We start from the raw sequence: 23,718 nt of genomic DNA on the forward strand, positions 1-23,718 counted from the left end.
GCCTGGCTCCAGACCCATCAGTCCTCACCCACTGAGTGTGAAACGCTCTGGCTCCTGCATCCTGTGTTTATCACTCAGCTTCATGCAGGATCAAGCCCTTGCAAAAATGGAAAGCAGCTGGTCCACTCCTGTCTGAGAGTGCCTACGTGAGGAAAGCTGAGCAGGCTCAGACCATGGCTCCATAGAAGGGTTAGAAAAGTGTATAAAAGCAGGAAAAGCCTAAGTGCAACATCATCATCCTAAGTGCAACACCTCCAGAATCATCTCCCATCCTTCACTGAGCCACTGAGGGGCTTCACAGGAGAGAGGGGTTGTCTTTGTGCTTGGTTGCTGTTGGCAGAAATTTCTTTCATTAATTTATTCAGTTGCTGCTTTTTTACTATTCTATAAATACAAAAGATAAGACCAGGCTCTCACACCAGCCAAGATGGAAGACACCAAGCATTCCTACCAAACCCATGCCAAATGCTGAAGTGCCTCACATCACACACAAAAACAAACAGAGCAGCTACTGGAAGGCAACTTGGAGAGAGCACAGAACCAGATTCAGAGAGTCACAGAATCATTAAGGTTGGGAAAGACCTCCAAGATCATCAAGTCCAACCTTCAACCAAACACCATGTCTCAGGCTGCAAGGTACAGCTGAGTGTGTATTCCATCACTGTCTGTCAGAGCTGGGGCAGTTCTCTGCTGTCCATGGGCAGTTTTTTCTTGATCTCTCCCCCAGCCAATCCTCCCTGCAGGAGATCTCTGCTGTCCATGGCCACTGAGTGTCCCTGCAGGGCTGATCCAATTCCAGCATCCCATGGGGAGATGCTGCGCCCAGGGCAGGAGCCAAGCATTCCTACCTGGATCCAATGTGAGCCTGGCACAGCCCAGCAGCCTTTGCCCAGTGCATTGCCAGAGGAGCAGCTTCTGCTGCCCTGCATGGCCAGAGGGAGCCCAGGCCCATCTCCAGCAGCCCTGGAGCTGCAGAGGAAAACTCCCCCCTTGTGCAGGATCCCTGCTCCAGCAGAGCCACAGCTGGCACTGCAGGAGGGCTGAGCCCCCATGGGATGGGGCTGTGCCACCCCCTGACACACAGGGGGCAGGGACTGCTCTCACTCTGGCAGTAGGGGTTTTTTTGTACTACTGCATTTGTATTTTTAATTTTCCTAGTAAAGAACTGTTATTCCTATTCCCATATCTTTGCCTGAGAGCCCCTTAATTTCAAAATTATAATAATTCAGAGGAAGGGGGTTTACATTTCCATTTCAAGGAAGGTCCCTGCCTTCCCTAGCAGACATCTGTCTTTTCAAACCAAGACACACCACCACTCTCACTAAACCCTACCACAAAGTGGATCTCAGAGCAGAGCCAGCATAACCCATTTCTGAGCACATAAATGATAAATCCTGCCCACACCCAACCCCCAGGCCCCTGGCTGGGGGCATCATCAGGAGCACTAACTGATTGTCCAGCAGCAGCTCCATGAGGAGGCCCCTTGAGTGGCTGTGGGTGAGCAGCCCCCGGGCAGTGCTGCTGCAGGGATGATGTGCAGCCCCTCCCTGCCTGCTAAAGTCACCCTCAGCCCAGAGCCAGGCTGAAGGCACATCTTCCCCTACCTTCTGCACTGCTCCCAAGACACACTGCTCTGCCACCTCCCTGCACAGCTGGGGATTCCTCAGTGTGCCCCACTGTGAGAGGGGTGCGGATTTTGAAAAATAAACCCAAAACTTTGTGGCGCCCTCGACTGTTCCCAGATCCTGGGGACGTGTGGGAAGTGTGCTGAGCAATGTTTCTGAACCAAAGGTTCAGCTTCCAGAGACCATTCCCAGCTGGATGGGAGCCACCAGCACAAGCCAAGGCGTGGAGCAGCCTCAGCCCTGGAGTGTGCTGTTAAGTACCACAACTTACAGTAGGCTCCAAAAGCCAAAAATTAGGAAATTTAATTTTTTTTTTTGAGTTTTAGATTAACAATACAAACTTAATGACAATAAATTTTCTGCCCTTTTTTATTTACTATTATTTTTTAAGGCTCAGTGTGATAGCACTGCACTGAGCAAAACATTTGCTGAACATTTCATGGTCTGATTGTTTGAGAGTAGAGCTGAAAAGACAAGAGGAGAGCAGGGTTTAACCCACTATCCAGCATTTGGGCACTTCAGAAACAGTGGCAAAGAATTTAACACTGGACATTTATTATTTTAAAGTAGCTGGCGGTACAATTTGCAAAATCTATTTCAAAATCTATTTCTCCTAGAAATATTTTCACAATTTAATAAAATTAAAAGGAAATTTGGGTATAAGTTTAAGTATTGCTTTCACATTGCAGTCTCCAAAATTTTACTGTGCTGCAACGTGAAGGAGAACCAGACAATGAAAAGGAGAAGTGATCTCACCCTGGTTTCATTTGTGAAAGAGCCACAAGTGAGACATTTATAGGATGGATGTGTTGTATCACTTGGTTTTAGGAACCTCTGTCTCTGCCAGCAAGGTAAGGAAGGAGCCCAGAGCACTTGAGAGTTGGCTTTTCCCCAGATAAATCTGCATCTCTGAAAGGGTTGGTGATGGCCAACCACAGCTGTCCCTGCCCTACATTCCAGCTGCTCCCACAGCCTGGAGGGCTCAGGGTGCCCGGGAAGGGCTCGGGGTGCCCGGGAAGGGCCTTGAGGGGTCAGGGTGCCTGGAAAGGGCCCAAGGCCTGGAGGGCTCGGGGTGCCAGGAAGGGCCTGGAGGGCTTGGGGTGCCCGGGAAGGACTCGGGGTGCCCGGGAAGGGCCCAGGGCCCCACCCAGGCCTGTGGGGTTTGGTGGCCACCGGTGCTGAAATGCAGGGCCCGGTGCCAGCGGGGCCGGGCCTTTCACAACAGCAGGGACTTCCATGAAACTTCTCTGCAGAATTTGCCCACTCATTATCTATTACAAAATATGTTCCTGTACCTAAAGGGAAGCCCCCTTCAGGGGCACAGACAGAGGAACAAGCTGTGGAGGCCAAGCATGTGTGATTCCTTGTCTGTTCACCATGGAAACCCAGGCTGGACTGGGCTGGGAGGGACATCCAAGCCCATCCAGTGCCACCCCTGCCATGGCAGGGACACCTCCCACTGTCCCAGGTGCTCCAAGCCCTGCCAGGAGCTGCCCAGGCCCCTCGGGCTGTTTGCTCAGGGACAGAAAGGGAGGATCTGGCTCACACAGGGCAGGGGGGGGGTTTGGATGCCCCTGGTGAGGACAGGGCAAGGTGACACATCACCTGCATAATGGAAACCCCCACAAAGAGAAATCAATGCAGAACATGCACAGAGAGTGGGAAGATGCCATAAAATGAAATCAGGGGGTGCTGGGGTAATGGAGGATCTGAGCAGGCCCAGGGTGTTCAGAGAATCCCAGACTGGTGTGGGTTGGGAGGGACCTTAAAGCCCATCCAGTGCCACCCCTGCCATGGCAGGGACACCTCCCACTGTCCCAGGCTGCTCCCAGCCCTGTCCAGCCTGGCCTTGGGCACTGCCAGGGATCCAGGGGCAGCCCCAGCTGCTCTGGGCACCTGTGCCAGGGCCTGCCCACCCTGCCAGGGAACAGTTCCTAATTCCCAATATCCCATTTAGCCCTGGCCTCTGGCAATTTAAAAATATCCCCCCATGTTCTGTCACTGTCTACCCATATGAAAAGTCCTCTCCCTCCTTTCTACAAGCCCCCTTTAGGCCCTGCCAGGGGCTCTGAGGTGTCCCTGGAGCTTCTCCTGTCCAGGTGAGCACCCCCAGCTCTCCAGCCTGGCTCCAGAGCAGAGGCTCCAGCCCTGGAGCAGCTCCATGGCCTCCTCTGGACTCTCCCCAAAAGCAGCAGATCTTGGGCTGAGGACCCCAGAGCTGGAGGAAGAATCATTCTATGATTCTATGAAAAAATCCCATAACAAGAAGCATTTAAACCCTCATGTGCTGGCCCTGTGCTAATCCAAATCAGATAAACACCTTTTCCAATCCCAGACCTCTGTCCAGCAGCTCCTGAGCAAAATCAGATCCACAGTCATTGCCAGTATCTGGTGGGGAACACAGATTTATTGCTCCTTGTACACCTCCAAGTCCTGTGGACCTTCCTGCACGTCTCAACATCACCAAAACCTCAGCAGGGCCTCGGAGCAGCCAAGGAAATGTAGGAGATGACAAATAATCAATTCCCCCTGGAGCAGGAGGGGAATCATTTATTTCACAGCTGCTTTGTACCTGTGGAGAAGTCTTGGCACAGCATCTTAACTACACCTTGAATGCTCCTATGAGGCACTGAAGGTGCTCTGGGGGATCATGTAGTGTTAATATAAATATATTAAGGAAATAAATGAGGAGCTGCTCCTGCAAGCTGCAGTAACATCTCATGCAGTCCATTACAGACTGCTAAATTCAGGAAAAATCTTGAATTTTCATCAGAGGCAACCAAAAGGTCAGTCTTTCTTATGGGATTTCAGCCATTTGAGTGCCCTTTTGAGCTACAATCTTGAAATTAGGAATAATTCATTCATTACAGACTGCTGATTACAGGAGGGGGGGAAGGAAACAGAAATTTGACATTTCTTTCCAGTTCACCAAAAGGTCAGTCTACTGATTTACAAAATTTATATTAATTTTAACTCTGAGTCTGTCACACTGGGCACGAAGCATCCAATTTGGGGAAATTAAGGTCATTTAAGGTCTCCAGTTGCATTTATCATTTAGAATGTAAAAAAGTTATCAAAGGCAAAGCTGAGGGAGACAATGGCCAAAGTCACCCAAATCTGGAACAGCTGCCAATTTCAAAACACTAAAATGCATTTCAAAAAAAAATTAGAAAGAACCCAGATTTTAAGTCTCTTGCCACATACTGCCAGACACCAACTGCCATTGCTTCACATGACAGAAGGAAGCTAAAATTTGGGGTGGAAAGAACATAAAATTTGGGGTGGAACCATCTCTCATGGCAAACCCATCTGTCCTCAAGCCACACTGGACTCATCTGGGCTCACACCATCACCAGCACTAAGGCCAGCAGGTTCCCTTGCCACCAGCAGCTTGCTCACATCCTGGAAATCCTCCTCTCAGAGCTTGAAAACACTGAGAGAGGAGGAGGAGGGGGAGGAGGCAGCAGCATGGAAGTCACCTCCTAGATCGGCTGGAGCCAAGGAAGGAATGCTTCAGAACTGACTCAAAGGTCATGGGGAGGAGGGTAGGAGGGGTCTCCCACAAATTTGGAAAATCTTGCCAAGCTGCAGAGCAGGACCCAGCCCAGGAAGGCCCTGCTGGGGCTCCCCAGCCCTCGGGACAGCCCCTGCACAAAGCTCTGCCATGGCAGAACCACAGAAAAGCCACAGTCAGGAGACCCCTGCCCAAAACCTCAAACGCTGTGAGCCCCTTGCTGAGCTCCAGGAGTGCTGTTATTGGGAAATAAATCACGGGGGAGATCCCCAGCCCTGCAGAGCCCAGCCTGTGCAATGGCGGGGCTCAAGCTCCTTCCCTGCCTCCCAGGGAAGTTCTGCTCAGCAGCTCTGCATCCCAGGGCATGGAAAAGCATTCCAAGGTTTGTGAGGAGCAGCAAGGAGACAGAGCAATCCCAGTGCCTGCTTTCCTGCCCTGCCCACCAGCCCAGCCCTTCCCTCAGCACCAGGGAATGGCTCCCAAGGCAGGGCTGAACCCTCAGCTGCTCTAAACCAGCCCCATCCCCACCAGCCAGCCCTGCTGACCTCCATTATTTTTTTTCATGGAAATTTCACTCTTTTAAACAATTTTTTATAAAGACACACTGATAAAAAATTGCAAGGAGGTCTGTTCAGGTAGGAGAGTGCTCCTGCTGTGACAAACAGGACCTGTGTGCACTCAGGCCCTGCCACTTCACACTGACTGCTTATGCAGCAGCCTGACAGGATCTTCTTCTTCAGACATGAAAAATTAAGGAAACCATCCTGACATTGAGGTAATTTTGTGCTCCAGCTACAACGTCTGCCCATCAAGCCTTTGTTCACTCTACCCATGTTTATGCTGTAAGGAGATTTACCTTTTCAAGCTTCCTAAACATAAAAAGTTGGACTTGACCACTTTCCCTTTGGGAAAAAAAAAAAATCCGTGCTTGGCTCTGTTTTAAAAATTGGCCTTAGTACAAGATTTTAAAATAAATTGCTACTTTCTAAACTATTTGCAAACACTAGTTCCTCTTTGTGTTTCATTTCTTCAGGGGAAAAAAATCTAAATCCAATCCACAATCAGACATTTTCCTTTTTTTTTTCCTTTTTAATTTAGTAACTTGTGAATTCATGCATTGACCCAGCTGAACAAAGGGCAAAGACTGTTAAATTCCAGAGCCCAGGAGATATTCGGTTACTCATTCAAGGCCTTCTACAGAGTTTAAAAATAAATAAAAATGAGTCTTAGCGAGGAGGAGTGGCATATTTGGATATGACACTTTTAAATTAACAACTGAAAAGGGGAGAAAGGTAAACTGGGAAGAGATTAGCTGCTCACTGTGCTGTGAGGGAACGATGGAGAGTGGGTTGGAACTCATTAGCCCAATTACATAATAGATTGTTTTGGCCAAATTCAAAGGCAATAAAAGCAGAGAGAAATGAACATTAGGTACCAGCAAAGATGGAGGAGGTGGGGGAAAGAACAAGAAAAGGCTTTTTATGATTTTATTCGTGAAGCTTCTTTCAAAGGTTCCATTTCAGCAGGGAAGCACCAAGCAGAGGCAGGAATTTGGTAACTAACCAAAATCAGGCTGGTGGTGCCCAATGCCAACGCTACAGTGGTGGGGAGGGAGTGCTGGAACACCAACCAAGGGAGAAAACAGAACTTGAAATTTCCCCGCCTTCCCTTCCTCCTGGCCCTGAAAAATCACATTTCATTGAATTCAAAAGCATTCTGAAATTTTACTAGTTTAGGAAAGATTGAATAAGCATGTAATTAAATTAATTACAGAATCACTGCTCTGCATCCTACTGCAGGAATAGCAGTGAATCAACCAAATGGATTCAAAATCACTTCCTAAATGCTTTCCAGTCAAATAAAACTTCAAGTGCAGCTTCAAACCACTCACGGCACAGTCCACAAAAGCCCAGCCTCTCCATCAGTTTGCTCCAGCCATATAGGACATGCTCCTAAAGAGCATGACCCGAGCTGGAGGATTTCCTTTCCCAAATAAACAGCAGCTGCTCAGAGCTGGATGCCTCCTGTCCTGCCTGCATCATATTCCCTGCCTGCATTCCCTGCCTGCATCACATCCCCTGCCTGCATTCCCTGCCCCACTGGGCACTGTTCAGCTGCTGTCCAGGCCAGTTCCCATGGACAGCCACCACACCCTGCACCCTGTGCAGGATCACAAAATTGTTTAGGTTGGAAAAGATCTCCAAGATCAAGTCCAGCCTTTGATTGATGCCCATCTCATCAACCAAACCAACTTCTTTTTCCAGCTTCTCACTTACCAGCCCTGAGCACAAGGAGGAGATGGGGAAAATCCCTCTACATGTTCATGGCTAAAGGATGCACACAAAGTGCATGCACTAATTGAGAATGAGAGCCTGGTTCCCACCAGGAGAGTACCACCACCATCCCCACAGCCTCTGCAGGCCCAGACCTGAGACTCCAGGGTCTCAAATGAGGGTTCTGTGTGGGTCACACAGTGAGCTGTGCTCCTGGATGGAGTAAGACATCCAGTGCTGGCCTACAGGAGAGCATCATTCCCTTTGCTGGGGCTGTCTGAGATCAGAGGAGCCCCTTTCTCCCCTGTGGGAGAGCAGAAGAGCACAGCCAGAGGTGGATTAGCTACAAAAAGCACGAGCTGCACCCCAGCCCTGGCAAACAGGAGCCCCCGAGCAGCAGCAGGCACAGGCTCAGGAACACGGGAACAGCCTGGGCCATCACCCACGCAGCTGGGGGCAAGGCTGTTAATGCTTAACGGGCAGGAAGGGTCACAGGCAGCCTGGGCCAGCAGGGCTGGAGGCTGCCAGCAGCCCTGGCTGCAGTGGGACCGTGCTGGTGCACCACAGGGATCAGAGAATCACAGAGGCACACAGAATGACACAGAATCACAGAATCATGAGGTTGGAAGAGACCTCTAAGATCACAGAGTCCAACCTATGCCCTAACACCTCAACCAGACTATAGCACCCAGTGCCATGGCCAATCTTTTTTTAAACACATCCAGAGATGGTGATGGTACCACCTCCCTGCAAAGAGCATACAAAAAGGAGGGGAGAGCACGAATGCAGTCCCCCAGTAGCACACATGATGCAGTTGAGTTTCCCACATTTGGGGAAATCACAGGGGTCAGCACACCCAGAGTGCAAGGGATGAGCCTGGCCCTGGGAAAACCACCTGCCAGATCATGGTGTCTCCCATGCCAGGTAAGTATGGGGCTGCCTCACGGCCTCCCCCCAGCAGGGAGGAGGCCCATGGGTTTCTGGGGAAGCTGTTGGATGTCCTGGGGGCAGCTCTCTCTCTGGATACTCCTCCCCTTTCACACAGGAGACTCCCGCAGCTCCTGCTCCCACAGCACCAACAACAACGCTGCCAGCTCGGCCCTACATGACACACACACAGTGTCCCCCTCCAGGAGGGCCTTCCAAAGGTCCCCGAGGCACACCCAGCACAGGGGGCCTGTCACACTGCCCTGAGCACAGAGCACACACACTGCTCCAGGGAAACCAAGTGCAACTGCTGACAGAGCAATCAAACACCAACGCTGACCTGGGGGACTTGGCACAAATGAAATGAAGGAAGTTCCTCCACCAGCAGTGCTGCTTCCAAAGACATGTTCATCCACACTCTGCATGGCTCCAGCAGCAAAGGCAGCAGCCAAAGGCAGCTTGCATTCCCCACCCTAGGAGAGACACAGCCCCAAAATCCCTCAAGTGGTGCCAAAGGTGGAAACAGCCAAGCAGGGAACCCATGGAAGGGTGCTCAGGCAGCAGGACACCAACACCACCCCCTGCTTGCCCAGAGAGAAACACTTATTAAAAAATCCAAATAAGAACTCCAGGCCCCACACTGTGTTCAACAAGCTGATGGTCCTTTTGTCCAGAGAAAATCTCACCAGGTCCCCCCAGGCCGGATGTGATCATACAGGATCCTCACCTCAAAGCAGAGTGGCCAGCTGTGAAAGCCAGCTCCAGCTTGCTGTGTATGCAGGGTTGGGCAGGAGCAAATACAGGCAGGGGGTTTCTCAGACTCTTGTCACTCAGGAGGACCTGTAATGTCCCCAAAAACTGCTTTAGCTGCTGAAGTACCTGCCAGCATGTGCAGCCACACGTGCTGCCTGACCTGGTCATGGCCGGCCCAGAACCACCAAGAGCTCAGTGATGGGACAGGCTCCAACTCCTCAGCTGACCATCTCTGACCCAGACACGGCTGCAGGAGCAGCAGGGCCTCCAGCAGCACCTTGGACAGGCAGAGTTGGTGCTCTCCCAGCTGGCAGCGACGTGGGGCACCCATTGGGTACCGAGCTGCTCCGTGCCCTGACACTGCGGACGGAGACCTCAGCCCCCCAAAGGCATTTTAATTACTGCATTAAAAGGTGTGAAACGCTTCCTTCCCACACACACTTGGCCATCTTCAGGGGCTGGGAGCCAAACCTCTCCTTGGCAGAACTAAAGCAGGCTCCAAAGCTCGCTGGGAAGTGATGGTCTGGGGCTCTTTGGGGCTCGTGCTCCCCTGGCTCGTCCCTGCTCTGCCCCCTCACACCCACACACATCAACCATGAAAATATCATCACAGATCTCTGCAACACAGCCGAGTTTCAGAGGGACTTGGATAAACTGAGCAGTAAAAACCTGCCAAGAGCAGCTGGGACTGAAGAAAACCCCCCAGAGAAAGCAAAGCTGAAATGGATGAGGATCCCCTGTGCTGACCATGCTCTGAGGAGAGGCTGGGGGCTGCAACCCCTCCCAAGGGCTTCCCACAGCTCTGCAGGGGGAGATGTGCAGCACTGAGGGGGAGAAGGGGCAGAAACCACTAAAATCAAGCAAACCACTCAAATCAGAGCAGAATTATAAAAAAGATCCAATAGATCCATGCTCTGTGTTAGGAAGGGGTCGAACCTGATCTCAGCTGCCCTTTACATGCAGGGAAAACATCAGCTCAGTGCAAGTTACCAGCAGGAGAAGAAAGGGAAAGGTAGGAATTGTTTAAAAAGGCAAAATAAACAGAAACCACAATTGTGTCATGAACCCATCCCTACCAGGTTGCAGGCTTGGCCATCCTGTCCCAAAACTATTCTGGGCGTAGTGAGGAAGGAATGGAAATCCACCAAGTTTCATTTCACTACTCCTTCACTCCAGCACCACCAGATGTGGTGCCAAGATTTGTGCCAGGACTGGGGCAGAGGCAGGGAAGCACATGGCAGTGGCATTTCAGGCAGAAGTTTAAAGTAACTTGGGAAATGGGGTAGAGAGGTACCAAATGTGTTTTCCTAAATATTCATATTGTTTATTTAACTTTTTTATTATTTAACTTTAAAAAAAAGTATTTAACTTTCAAAAAGGATAGTAGCACTTTAAGCCACTAATATCAACTTACTCATTTTTCAGTTGAGCTCCAAAGAATCCCAGTAACAGGGTGAACTCCTCATGGAAATTTAAAAAGCCCAAATTGTATCAATAAACCATCAAACACAATAGCAGTGGAGCAACCACATGTAGCTCTGGGCATCACCATTTTATGAGAGGAAAACCCTAAGATATGAAAGTTGAGTGTGCTTTATTTTGAATTCAAAGAGGCAAAAGGTCCTTTACCTCCACATCCAGTGCTCAGGGCCAGCAGTCCCTGTCCCATGGAACAAGGAGAAGGAAAGGCAGACCAGACTCTGCCAGGCTAAGAAATGTCTTAAATTGTCATAAATTCTCACTGTAACAGAAAACCCAGCTGGTTCATTCACAGCCATTCCCAAGGTACCACAGCAAACAGAGCAGAGTTTGCTCACAGATGACTGTGGTCCCTGGTGAAATTAGGTGCTGCCCTCCATTGTTACTCTGCTGATCAAGAAGTTTCACATAAAGAACAACAGCATCACAGGGAAGCTGCACATTTGCCTAATTCTGGGATTCTTCCCTTTTTCCTGAGGTGGTGTGCTGACCAAAGGCACATTCCAGCAGAGCTGCCTCCTGCCCCATTGGGAACAGAGAGCAGCTTTAACCCCATCTCCTGTCACCAACCCTTTGTACCCACTGGTGAGCTGCACCTTAGGAAACCTCTGCAAATTTTGGAAGAAATGGAGCATAAGAAGGGGAGCTGCCAGCACATCCCTTGTTCCAGTCCCTTGGGACAGGACAGGCCAGACCACAGGACATCAGTGCCCCCTCATGCTGTAGCTCTGGATTACTGCTGGCACTCCAGGACAGGGGTGCTGGGATCCTGCCTGTGGGGTCAGGCTGCCCAACACGAGCCCCTGCTGGACCCCACAGCTCTGTGTGAGCCAGACTGGCTGGGCACTGAGGGAGCTGCTCAAGAACCAAACCTGTGAGCAAACAATCACTCAAAGCCAATATCCAAAGGGTGCAGCAGGGCTGCAAGGCTCCTGGAGAGGGCAGAAGGCTGGAAAGGGCAAAGGGAGAGAGCCTGAGGGCTTCCATGTGTCTTCTCAGGAGCATTCTAGGACTGCCCTGGAGCTCAGACCTGGCACAAGAGCCCTGTACACACTGCAGGGGGAAGCACTAAGATGGGACACAAATATTTTTATATAGCATGTCCTAAAACAGATTTCTCCATTTGGCTTCATCCTAAGAGGAAGGTCCACCTGCTTCTTGGAAAGGAAGGGCTCCCATGGCCACTGTATGGCTCCAGCTGCAAGGCAGAAGCTCCCCAAGTCTTCAGGCATTAAATACAATTATTGAGATAAAAATGCAGGGGAGGCCTGGCAGCAGCTGGAAGGGTGAGTGCACTGCTCAGGGGTGTTTTTGTTCCAGGGCTCAGAGCCACGAGGGGAGCTGGTGTGGGGTCTGGTCCCAGCCCAGTGGAGGAAGGGCATGGCAGGGGGGATGTGGCTCTGCTCCAGGGCTCAAACCCAGCTCCTGCTCCTGTCCGTGGCTCTGGCAACCCTGGGAATGGTTTATTCTTCAACTACTTGTAACCAGGCTGGACACTGACTCACAGTGCCCAGCTCCACCAGAGCTGACCTCAGCCAGCAGCGCTGAAGAGCTGATGCCACACAAGCCAGAGCCACTGCTATCAAGCTGTGTGAGAAAGCCCAGTCAGACCCCAGTGTGAGCACACAGGGATGACAGCTCCAGATTTGGTGCTGAGCTGGAATCACACCATGCCTTAAAGCATGAGGGGAGCAGAGCTGAGCCCTGAACGGAGCTGATGCTGCAGCAACGTCCCCACCCAGGTCACAGCAACCCCACTGCAGTTCAACCACGTCCCCGTGAGCTGCTGACCACACTGCAGGGAGAGCTGCTGAAGGAAACTTCTCCCTTCACATCCACACCATTGCTGAACTCCAGTCCTCTGGTTTTAATGCCACAGTCCCCATCCCCTTACACCACAAGAGAGGTGAGCCCCTGAGTGGCTGCAGTGGTCTGATGGTACCGTGTGCTGCCTTCCTCCTCATACCCATCCAGCTCCTCTTTCTGTTTCCTGCTCCCCACTCACTGCTCCCCTCCACAAGCTGAGTTACTCACCAACCTGGCACAAAGCCCTGCTTTTTTTTTTATTTTTTTAATGCGCTTTTCCAAGGTTAGGGACATAAATCAACCCCCAGAAGGCTCCAGCTAACACAAGCCTGTGAGATCAGCAGCAGATGACCACAGACAGAAGGCAGAGGACCAGCACTTCGGTCTTTTGGCAACAGCGTGTTCTTGGCCAGGCTCCCTTTCCCATCTCTCAGGCTCTGCTTGCCACCCACTCCTCCCTTCCCCAGGATGACTCTCAGTGTCGTTAACATCCAACAAACGAGGGCTGAGGGAGTTCACACCTCCAGTTATTCAGTAACGCTGCCGGCAAACCCGACACTGTAACGTGCTGCTCTGCCTCCAGACTGCGCTCGGAAAATCCTCCTCATAAAAAGCACAGAGCTATTTTTAAAGGAAATCCTGGATGCCTCTGAACGTGCAGGCAGCAGCAGCCACAGAGGTACGCCAAGCCAAGGAGTCTCTGGGCTGGGTCTGGTAGTCTGACACCACATCTGCAGCGCTCCGGCGGCCGCGGCCAAGCGGGGAGCGAGGCTGCAGCGCTGGCCAAAGCCACGGTGCTGCCCGTGGGTGCCAAGAGACACAAGAGCGGGCCAGGAGCATGGCAGGAGGATCTCGGGGGATGCAGCAGCTGCTGGTGGTGGTCAGCACTCCCTGCCAGGCCCAGCACGGCGCTGGCAGCAGTTACACCCCGCTCACACCACATCCAGCAGCGCACCTGAGTGCAGGTGTGGCTCTTGCGCCTGCTTTCGTCAGAGTTGATGCAACCAGGTCAACCAGTGAAGGCTCACTGAAGTGAGAATTTTACTGAAAATTGCATTACTCAGCCTTTAAAACTCCAAATGATCCTTTCAAGGAAGTGAAGAAAAAAGTGAAGAAAAAGGATTAATTTTTCAAAGTTCAAAGGACAGAATTTATTTTTGGGAATAACGTTTCACTACAAATCCTGCAACTGAGACAAATCAAAACCAGCAACACCACAAACTAAATCTGAAGGACAGGAGTGTTGGAAAATCTCTCTCCAACAAAACAGAGGAGTGACAGAACAATTCATGGAGGGCACCTTAGGGAACATCTTGGTCTCATCCACCACTGCGCCTACAGGCAGCAGGTCTACACAACCACCTCTCTGCCAGGACCTGAGCTCCAGGGACACATCATCCCAGAGCAAGGGCTCCTGAGTGTCAGGAGTCCCAACAGTGTCCTGCAGCCCATTCCCACCTGCCATGGTCCCAAAGGCTCATTAAGAGACACCATTCAGCCACCCCTTTCCTTCCTCCTTCACTTACATTTGAGCTGATGCCACCCAACCACAGCATGGGGGGACAGAGAAGGTGGGATTTGAGAGCAGCTCCAGCACCAGCACAGCTCAGTGCAGTAACATCTCACCTGCAAAACCTTCCCTCCACCAGGATTTCCTGCTTTTATCTCCTCTTTCTCTGGGCTGGTGGCTTCAGGACTCCATAAACCTTTTTCTTTTCCAGTACAAGATGAAACTTCTTTTGCTGCCAATTAAATCTGCTGATGGACAAAAGCTTCTCCTCAAGATCTACACAACTTTTCCGCAAATATCTCCCACACATCGGTTTTGGACTTAAATTAAACTTTTCTCCCCTTGAATCAAATTACCATTTTCCTCTGATCATAATTTGGTTGGATGAGATACAAAGTTGGAGGTTATCAGATTTGAGGGAAGAGGAAAGCAGAGCACAACAACAGACAGAGTGTGCTCGTCTTGCTTTATCTATTTCCCATTCAGCCCCACAGACGCCCTGCTCTCATTAGCACTTAATGCAGGTGAAAATAAAGAGGTTTAATATTAAAACAGCATGGGCACATGGAAAACATCCACCTGGACCTGTTGGAACTTGCCCAATATCACTCCCAAGCTCTTTCTCTACACAAGGAGCTTTTTCACTTCTATAACTGTAACTCCTTATCTGGGCTAATAACACTTAGTATGAAACCTCTCAAATCCCACTGGAAAAAGAAAAAGTTGAGTATTCAATAATTAAGATATTTCTCCACTCCAAGAGGAAAGTAACAGCTCAAAGACCATCCTGCTGCCATCATGGAACCAGGCTAACCAGGTCTGCTGCTTCCACCTGAGCCCCAAGGTGTGAATCCAGGGGCTGCTGCTCTCCCACCCTACGATCTCATTTATGCCAAGGAAAGGTCTTGCTGCCTCACTGCCTGCAAAGAAAGGAAGGGCCGTGCAAGAACAACCAGGAGGCCCTCCCTGAGATAAGGACACGGACTGTGGGGCTGTGCAGAGAGTGGCACCAACGCTGGGCACAGCTGGGCACCTCATTCAAGCCGATGGAGTGGGCAGCCCCCAGCTGAGCACACAGGCAGGGCTGTGGGTCTGAAACGCTCTGTGCAACTGGTGTGGTGCTTCAAGGGACAAGTCCTAATCCAGGAACAATGGGTCTGGTTGCATTCCCGGGCAGGCGAATTCCAGCCTGCAGTGAGGATGTGACACCAGGCACGCGGCGCTCGCTGACACAGAACCGGCCCCTGGCGAGGCACTGCCCGTGCAACCACAGCTCCCCGGGAGTAGCCCTGCACAGCCACACGCTGCAGCCGCTGGGTCACTGCTCGTTTCCTCCCAAACTTGCTGAAATCCACACTGTGGTGGCGGCTGGGTGAAGAGTAGGGAGGGATTCAAGCCCCAGAAATGTCTGTGAGCAGACAGCGATGAGGCACGTTGGTGGAACCAAGAGGAAGTGCCCACTGCTGGGAAAACCTCCCTGCTCCAGGCTGTGACAGCTGATCTAGTGTGGGAACACACAGAATCCAACCTTACAAACACAAAAACCAGAATCAAACAAGATCTCCCGGCATTGCTGATCCTCCTCTCTAAACCAGGGTAAGAAGGTGGAGAGAAGCCCATCCGCCCCTGCATCAGCCACCAGAAGAAGCCCCAGTCTTCCCAGCCTATTAAAGTCAACCCATTTTTCTAAAGGAAACATTAACCACAGTGGGATATCAAGATACAAGACTGCTTTTAATTACATATACAAAGGAGTCCCTAACACTCCAGCTCTCCACAAGGGCAGCTTGCTGAGAAAAGCAACTCTGATCAAAGCAGGAAAATCTAAATCGGGTGAGCTTAGTGAGAAACTGCATAAATTGTCCCCAGGTTTTTATGCACAAGACTCATGAACTTCCAGCCAGAATGTGTTTCAGTTGTGGCATTATCTTTCCTTCTGATTTAGTGCCTGCTGAACATAGAGAGGGATTTGTCCCTCTGTGTTCTGCACTCGTGAGGCCACAGCACAAGTCCTGTCTCCTGTTCTGGGTTCCTCACATCAAGAAGAACATTGAGGGGATGGAGTGTGTCCAGGGAAGGGAACAGGGTTGGGGAAGCAGCTGGAGACCCAGAAGAGGCTGAGGGAGCTGAGAAGGGGCTCAGCCCGAAGAAAAGGAGGCTCAGGGGGACCTTGTGGCTCTCAACAACTCCCTGACAGGAGGGGACAGCCGGAGAGGGAGTCAGGCTCTGCTCCCAGGGGACAGGGACAGGAGGAGAGGGAATGGCTCAGGGTGGGCCAGGGGAGGCTCAGGATGGACATCAGGACGAATGTCCTCATGGAAAGGGTGGTCAAGCATAGGAACAGGCTGCCCAAGCAAGTGGTAGAGTCCCCATGCCTGGAAGTGCTCAAGAAATGACTGAACATAGCACTCAACGCTCTGCTCTGGTTGAAAACGTGGTGACTGGTCAAAGATCTTCTTCTGGAAAAGGTATCTTCAACTGAGAGGTCTTCTCCAACCTGACAGTCATGAAGGTCCTCAGAAAACTCTTCAGGCCTGGCTGTGGCACAGGGTCACCCCCACATTCACAGGTGAGTGCAGCACAAGGCTTTTCTGCCCTGCAGCCAAAGACCTCAAGGCTCCTGGGGAGCTGCACAAACCTTAGCTTTGTTTAAAACAGCATCCCCACAATGTGAAGGTGCCCAAGGGTTCTGCAGCTCCCTTTGCTCATCAGGGCTCCCAGCACAGGACACAAGCTGGGTCCTGGACACAGGTGTGCCAGGCACCCCCTGTGGGCACAGCCCCAGCCAGAGGCACCCAACAGCTCATTCACAAACATGCTCTTCACAGATCTCCTGCTCCAATCCCTGGCATCTCTTTAGGGGACAAGTTTCCTCTGCTAGCTTCTGTCTGCTCTGAATATATCTAAAGAACTCTTTGAAGTCAAAATATTCTTAGCAATTAGATCTTCTCTACTTCTTTTTGCCTTCCTAATTATCCTTTTAACTGCCTTCTGCTTATTTTAATAGATCTTCCTATCCTCCTCCTTACCAGACTGTTTATACTTTTTAAAAGCCTACTGCTTACTGCTCCTAATACTGTTTACATCTTCACTCAGCCACCTCAGCTCAGTTGCTGCTTTTTTTGCCTGATTTCAGAGTCAACTAGGGGAAATTTCCTCTCTGATCTCTGCAGCAGTTTGTAAATATCTCCCATTTTGTCTACAAGAGGTTTTCTACAATAGGTTCTCTTTTCAACAACAGGTTTCCCCTTGGGAGAGGGAATGGAGTCTCCTCTAGACCACAAGTGCTTCCATAAAAATCCATATTCTTCTATATTGCTCTAAGCACTCTTCTCTCTGCTCTCAGCCCATTGCTTTTGCATTAGGAATATAAAGCAGATTGTTTAATGACTGAGCCCCATGTGTTCCCTAACTACCTCATTCATTATCATTTCCTGCCTCAAAAAGTAAACAAATATCCTTTTGTGCTCAATGTTACAGGAGATTACATACGAATTTCTTTAGTTATATCTCTTCTAGGGGGGAAAAAGCCACCTGGAAATACTTTGACTTCATGGAAGGGCTTGCACCAGGGTGTGGGTGATGGTCTGGAGGGTTTGGAGCATCCTGTAGGGTTTGGAAGTGAGAATAATTTAGGGTCCATTTGGTGGAAGCTAGAGAGTAAATTAAAGGGAAGCTGACTGAATATTTCCTCTGTTCCTTACAATCCTTCCCCAACCATCTGCTTTCAGACACTGGGAAACAGGACACCAAAGCAGAGGCAGAAAGTGGGATCTTTTGTGAAGCACAGAATGGCCATTCTTTACACCATAGCACAGCTCTGCCCTGGCTCACTGCTCTGAACCCTGGAGCCCTTATTCCAGAGACAGAGAACCAGCACCCAGCATGCTGCACCCACAGCTCCCCTTGGCAGTTTGTTCTAACAGCCAATCTGCCCTGCTGCTCAACATTTCCACCTCCTACTTTTAGAAATGTTTTTTGCGTCTTCATTTTGTCATCTCAGTGTTTGGATCCTGCTTCCAGGTATTGTTTCTTGCTATGCACTTTGCTAAAACCAAGGGCTCTGCTACCTGCTTTTTTAATTTTCTGCTTTTTAAACTCATGGAGGACTGGCTCCATAAAGATAAAAATCAACGAGTGAGGTTTTTTTTGGCAGAGAGTTTCCCAAAATACAGTGCACGTCCCCAAATGTTTAACAACAAACACTAAGGAGTATTTTCTTTGACTCCTCAGACTGCTTCACTCCACTCACACGTTCTGTGTCTTCTCCAACTTTTCAACAGGAAATGAGGGAGCTGAAAATGGGGATGATGTAGTAAAGCACAGGCAAGAGAAGAGCTGTTCACACATGGCTCCCTCACTCTGCACAACCATGGCTGGCATCCCCCACTCCCAGACTCAGCGCCGCTGCTCACCCTGCAGCATCTGCCCCTTTCCCACCCCAAAGCCTGGTTTGGCACTTCTGCTCCTCTCTGCTCTCCCCACACCAAAAGCAGATGCAGGCCCCTTCCCTCCAGGTGCCCAATCCCAAGGTCCAAATCAAAATTCACTCGATGGAGACGACTCCATGACCCAGCTGCCTCTCGGCAGCTGCAGTCCCTCCTTCCTCTCTCCCTCTCTTCCTCATCACCACTGTCAATACCTGTGGCCATGCCAGACCCTGTTTGCAGCCCGCTTCACACCAGCTTTTTGGGGAATGACACAAAATCAGCCATTTGGCCAGTTCAGGACACACTCCCTGCATCCCTTCTGCTGGAGAACAAACCCAGCCTGACATTGCCACCAGCTCCTCCCCTGTGCTCCCTCCCCACCCTGGCCAGGCCAAGGCAGCACAACAGCAGCACCACCAAATCCTCTGCAATATCCTCACTGTGTCCAAATCCTACAGGAGCCCAATATCTCACTATCCAAATCCTAGAGGAGCCCAAGGGCACACCCAGCAGGAGTGCCCAGGGAACATCACCCCAAGGAGCAGCTGGAAAGCCCTGCCCTGCTCAGCCCCTGTGCACATGGGCTGAGAGAGGATCATTCCTCCTCCTTACAAATAGGGAACAGCAATATTTATTAAACATGTCTAGTTTTTCTGCTTTATTATGCATTTTACCTCTCCTCAGCCGTGATAAGTCTACACAAACCATTATTAGAATTTCTTTTGTTCCTAATACAAATACTTTCTTACTGTTCCTTGCACTGTTCCTTGACAGTCACAGATTTTTTTCCCCTTGTGTTTTTAACTTCCTTTATCCATTTTCTGCACTTGATAACTTCCAACTCAAGGATAACTGTCATCTCTTCCTCTTAATATTCCTTTTTTTCCCTTTTATTCTGTTTGAATTCTCACCAGCACAGTGCTGCCCTGCTCACAGGAGCTCAGGCTGCAAGGGAGGGAGGGGAGGCAGGGGAGGGGGGCTCAGGGTCCTGCCCCACACCAGCTGCACCCTACATGGAGACCAATTTTAAGCTCAGACTATGGCTCTCACTTCATGGCAGAGACCACACTTTGCTAAAAATGCCTGCAAATGGCACAGAGGACAGCAGAGCCTCAAAAAGTGAAACTCAGGACCTTTCTGTGAAATCCCACCTGCAACCAGGCTGCAGGGTGGGAGCTGAGGAGGGCCTGAGCCAAAGGGAGCCCCTCTGAGTAAGCCAGACACCATCAAAACCAAAGTGAAAACAGATGCCAGCATATAAAACCTATTTAAACTAAAGCTGAGAAAATCAAACTAACAGGAACATCCAGTGTGAGTGAAGCATTTTCTATTGATGAGGTCATAAATGTACTGTATCCCTGAAGAGCTTCATAAAATTTCAGGTAGGAGACAAAAGACTCAAGGCATTGTAATCCATATCCAAATTACATGGGAATGATGGAGCTGTGTTGACAGACAAGCAAAATGCAGCCCAATAAATGAAACAAGATTATTATGACAGAAGGTAGCAGAGAACCCTGATGGACTGGGAGCCCATCCCAGAAAAGCAGAGCACAGAGGGATGCTCAAAATGCCAAGGAACACCAGAGAGGCTGTAGGTCTCTGCCAAGGCAGGAAACACAATTTCAGTCAGAGGAGAATTCAGACAATCCCATAGAGACTTGCAAATGTGAAAGGCAGTTTGATGCAGAAATGGTGCTCAAGGTCCCACACACAGGACTTCTGTCCCCACACTGTGTCCCCAGACATGGCACATCAGGGAATCCCTGACTGGCTTGGGTTGGGAAGGACCTTAAAGCCCATCCAGTGCCACCCCTGCCATGGCAGGGACACCTCCCACTGTCCCAGGTGCTCCCAGCCCTGCCCAGCCTGGCCTTGGGCACTGCCAGGGATCCAGGGGCAGCCACAGCTGCTCTGGGCACCCTGTGCCAGGGCCTGCCCACCCTGCCAGGGAACAATTCCTAATTCCCAATGTCCCATCCAGCCCTGCCCTCTGGCAGTGGGAGCCATTCCCTGGGTCCTGTGCCTCCATCCCTTGTAAAGAATCTCTCTCCATGTTTCTTGCAGGCTCCCTGGAAGGCCACAGTGAGGTCACCCCAAAGCCTTCTCTTTTCCAGGCTGAACAATCCCAATTCTCTCAGCTTTTCCTCACAGGAGGAACCATTCTGTGATTCTATAACAGGAAAATTTGTTAAGAGTGTTAATGGAGCAGCTAAAAGGCCTTACAGGTGAGGTGGAAAACTTGGAGATGATTATCACCTACCAAAGGGGGTTTGTTAAACAAAAAATCATAGTTTAACAGCAGAATGGAAAAGGCCATTAGAAATAAAAAGACGTCCTCAGAAAGAAATTCAAATTAGGAGAATATAAACTCAAGGAAGCTATACTTTAAGCCATAAAAAAGTCAATCCAAAAAAGATTTTGAGAAACAGGTCACCGGAGGAAAAAAAAATTAATAATCAATCACACTAGAACCAGAAATCTGCCAGATTCTGATATAAATCAAGTACTGAAGAAAGATAAAACCACAGGATAAAAATTCAACTTCTTTGCACCAGAGCTCATTTGTGACAGGGCTCAGCACTTCCCTTCCTGGACTCTTCCTTCATGAGGAATGAGGGGAGCATCTGCCTCAAACTGCAGGAAAAGCTGCAGACCTGTCTAGCAAAATTAACAGCAAAAAACTAAAAATCTCCAGGGCACAACAGTATCCAGCCAAAAGTCTGAAAGGCATTAAGCTATTAAAATCACTCAGCACCCCCAAAATCACTGCTGTCCACCTGTGACCCAGCTAGCACTGAATGTGACCCCACTGTTTCAAAAGGCTCCAAGGAACTGCAGAACTTCATTTTTGTGGCAGAAAAATTACTATAAACAGTAATTAAAAAAAAAAAAACAGCCAAAAAACAGAAGAATTAAAAGTCAGTGTTCCCATGGATTAGAAAGGAACACCAGGAGTCACTCTGGTTCCTGCAGCCATAAGTCACTGGGTTCTGAGCCCTGCTGGCAGAGGCAGCTGCAGGTAGAACAGGGCGTGGTGCACCCCGACTTCCAAAGGCTTCCAAAAGAGTTTGCTCTGCAAAGGCTCTTGTGGCAAGTGCACTCACAGCACTTTCACATGCACAGGATGAAGTAAAAAGTCACCTCATTGATTAACTACTGATTAAAAGAGGGAAAATAAAGGGCAGGAATAGTTCATTATCACAGTGGGGTCCCAGAGCCATCTGCTCCGAGCGCCAGGCGGGGTTTGGGAGGGAACAGCGCAGGGAAAGCAGCTCCTGGAGCACACCAAGGTGCCCAAATGAGCCACCAGCACCCACCAAGGTGCCCAAATGAGCCACCAGCAATCACCAGGGCAAGGCAGGAGGCTCAGGGGCACCACAGGGGCACCTCTGCAGCAGCTGAGGGCCTCTGATGGAACCAGCAACTCATCATGGGCCTGGGGACAGAAATGTGCCCGTGCATAAAGCTTCACCCACAGCCCCTGGTGATCCACCTGCACAGAGACTGCAAACCAAAACCAGGGAGCAGACTAGGGCAAGAAGGGTGATCCAGCCAGGCAAACTCCTGTGCCATGGACAGGGTGGCCAGAACAGCCCCAAAGAGCACCTCAGGGAAAAGGGACACCAGGATGGCTCAGCTTTGCTTCCCAAAGCACAAAGCTAAACCCTAAAAATAAATCCCACAAGCTAGCAAAAGCAAATATTTTTCAGTCCCCTATTTGCCTAAATAAATTGCAGATGCTGCAATTATCCAAATGATTGCCTTGGTGGTGGGTAATGCCAGGCTATGGAAAATCCACATCCCAAGGGGCTGCAGCACATCCTGGGACAAGATCCGAGGAGCCTCCAAAGTGGGCACAGCACTGAGGTGAGCAAGAAACACCTGAAGCAGTGGAAAATACAGCTCTGACAGTAAATCATGTGTCCCATAGCTGGAGCTACAAAGGACCTGAGTATGGGACTACTGGTAAGGCTGCAGGCTCACAAGGAAACCCCAAAACCAGCCTGCACCAGTGTTTCTTCTTCTGATTTATGGGGTTGGACACCCCACAACACCTGGTGATGGAGAACTGGGAATCAGAGCTGCTGATGGCCTTTGAAAAGGCATTCCTGTGATGGAGAGGGCACAGAAACACCCAGGGAGGGCAGGAGACACCAAGGAGCTCAACCTGGGAGAGCAGAGAGCTCCTGCAAAGGGACAGAGCTGAGAGCAGAACTCCCTGTGCCTTGAAACAGAGAGATGGGAAACACAGCAGGGCAGCAAAGTCAAAGGAAAATACAGGAGGAGAGACTTGTGGAGGTGTCCAAGGGGGGAAATGGTTATGATCCAACATCTCACCTTGCCCATGCAGAATTATCAACAGATCTTGCACAGAAACTAGGAATGAAGGCAGCAGGTTTGCTGAGCCCTCAGCTCTTCCACCCAGCACTGGGCCACCTCTGACACCCCTAAATAATCTCCAGGAAGAAAGAACAGTTCCAAATTCTGTGAGTTTACAGCCTGAAGCTTGGAAAAATGCAACAAAAATAATTAGACAAAAAGTTGAAAACTTATGATGTCCCAAAAAGAAAGAAAGAAAAAGTTTCTGCAGTTTGCTTCTTGAAAAATTTCCTACTGCTTTTTTGGGTTTGTGGGATCATTAAAATAGCTGAGCTGGGAACATCATGACTTGGTTGGTTTGGCTAATAAAGAGTACCTTCTGGGCTGGAACAGTGGGGATGTTTATGGGGGAAAAAAGGCTTTTTGTGAAGAAAATGGAGTCAACTATTGATATGCAAAATAGACCAAATTATTATTTACATAGGAAACTATTCTAACGTGATCAAACTTTAAATATTCAAAAAAAAAAAAACCAACCCAACACTTTGGCAGAAAAGGAACTAAAAGTAGTATTCCTGGTGCCAGAATATTGCTTAATGAGAGGTTGTAATAATGGATTTGTACTTCTTGTGTGAGGGCCCTCCTGCCATAGAGACAGTTCAGGTAGAGGGATGGGGTGTTTTGGAAACAACATTGGCCAAACACTTGAAAATTCCATAAATCAAGAGGAGACATAATTTTTTTTTTGCTATTTTTGGGTGGGAGGAAGGAAGAGCCTTGAAAAATGTAAATATTCAAATGCAATTTTTTCCTCCAGAATGCTATTTTGCTCATGATATTCTCCTAACAAAACAAACTCCTCCTGTCCTGCAGAGGCAAAGGGACAGGCTGGAGCCCAGGAATTAGGGAATGTTTCACTGACTTCAGTCAGAGCTGCTTGTAAGGAAATTTAACCACAAGCCTAAATCCCCACAGGACTCGTCCCTAAGTGAATTCCAAAGCAGAACAAAAATTAGAGATTGAAGATTAAAAATAAAAAAAAAATTTAAAAAAACCCCAAACCACATCTCCTATGAGG

At 49.7% G+C, this 23,718-nt stretch overlaps 1 protein-coding gene and 1 non-coding gene across 2 annotated transcripts in view; both read right to left on the reverse strand.

The window, feature by feature from the left end:
- Positions 1-23,718, reverse strand: part of ZNF618 (zinc finger protein 618) — a 143,682-nt gene that overhangs the window by 110,266 nt on the left and 9,698 nt on the right. The window lies entirely within an intron of this gene.
- On the reverse strand, positions 8,181-8,344 carry LOC136564884 (U1 spliceosomal RNA). The gene has a single exon (XR_010784773.1). It is a non-coding gene; the product is annotated as a U1 spliceosomal RNA (small nuclear RNA).

This window comes from Molothrus aeneus, chromosome 19, assembly GCF_037042795.1.
Source record: "Molothrus aeneus isolate 106 chromosome 19, BPBGC_Maene_1.0, whole genome shotgun sequence".
Taxonomy (NCBI): Eukaryota; Metazoa; Chordata; class Aves; order Passeriformes; family Icteridae; genus Molothrus; species Molothrus aeneus.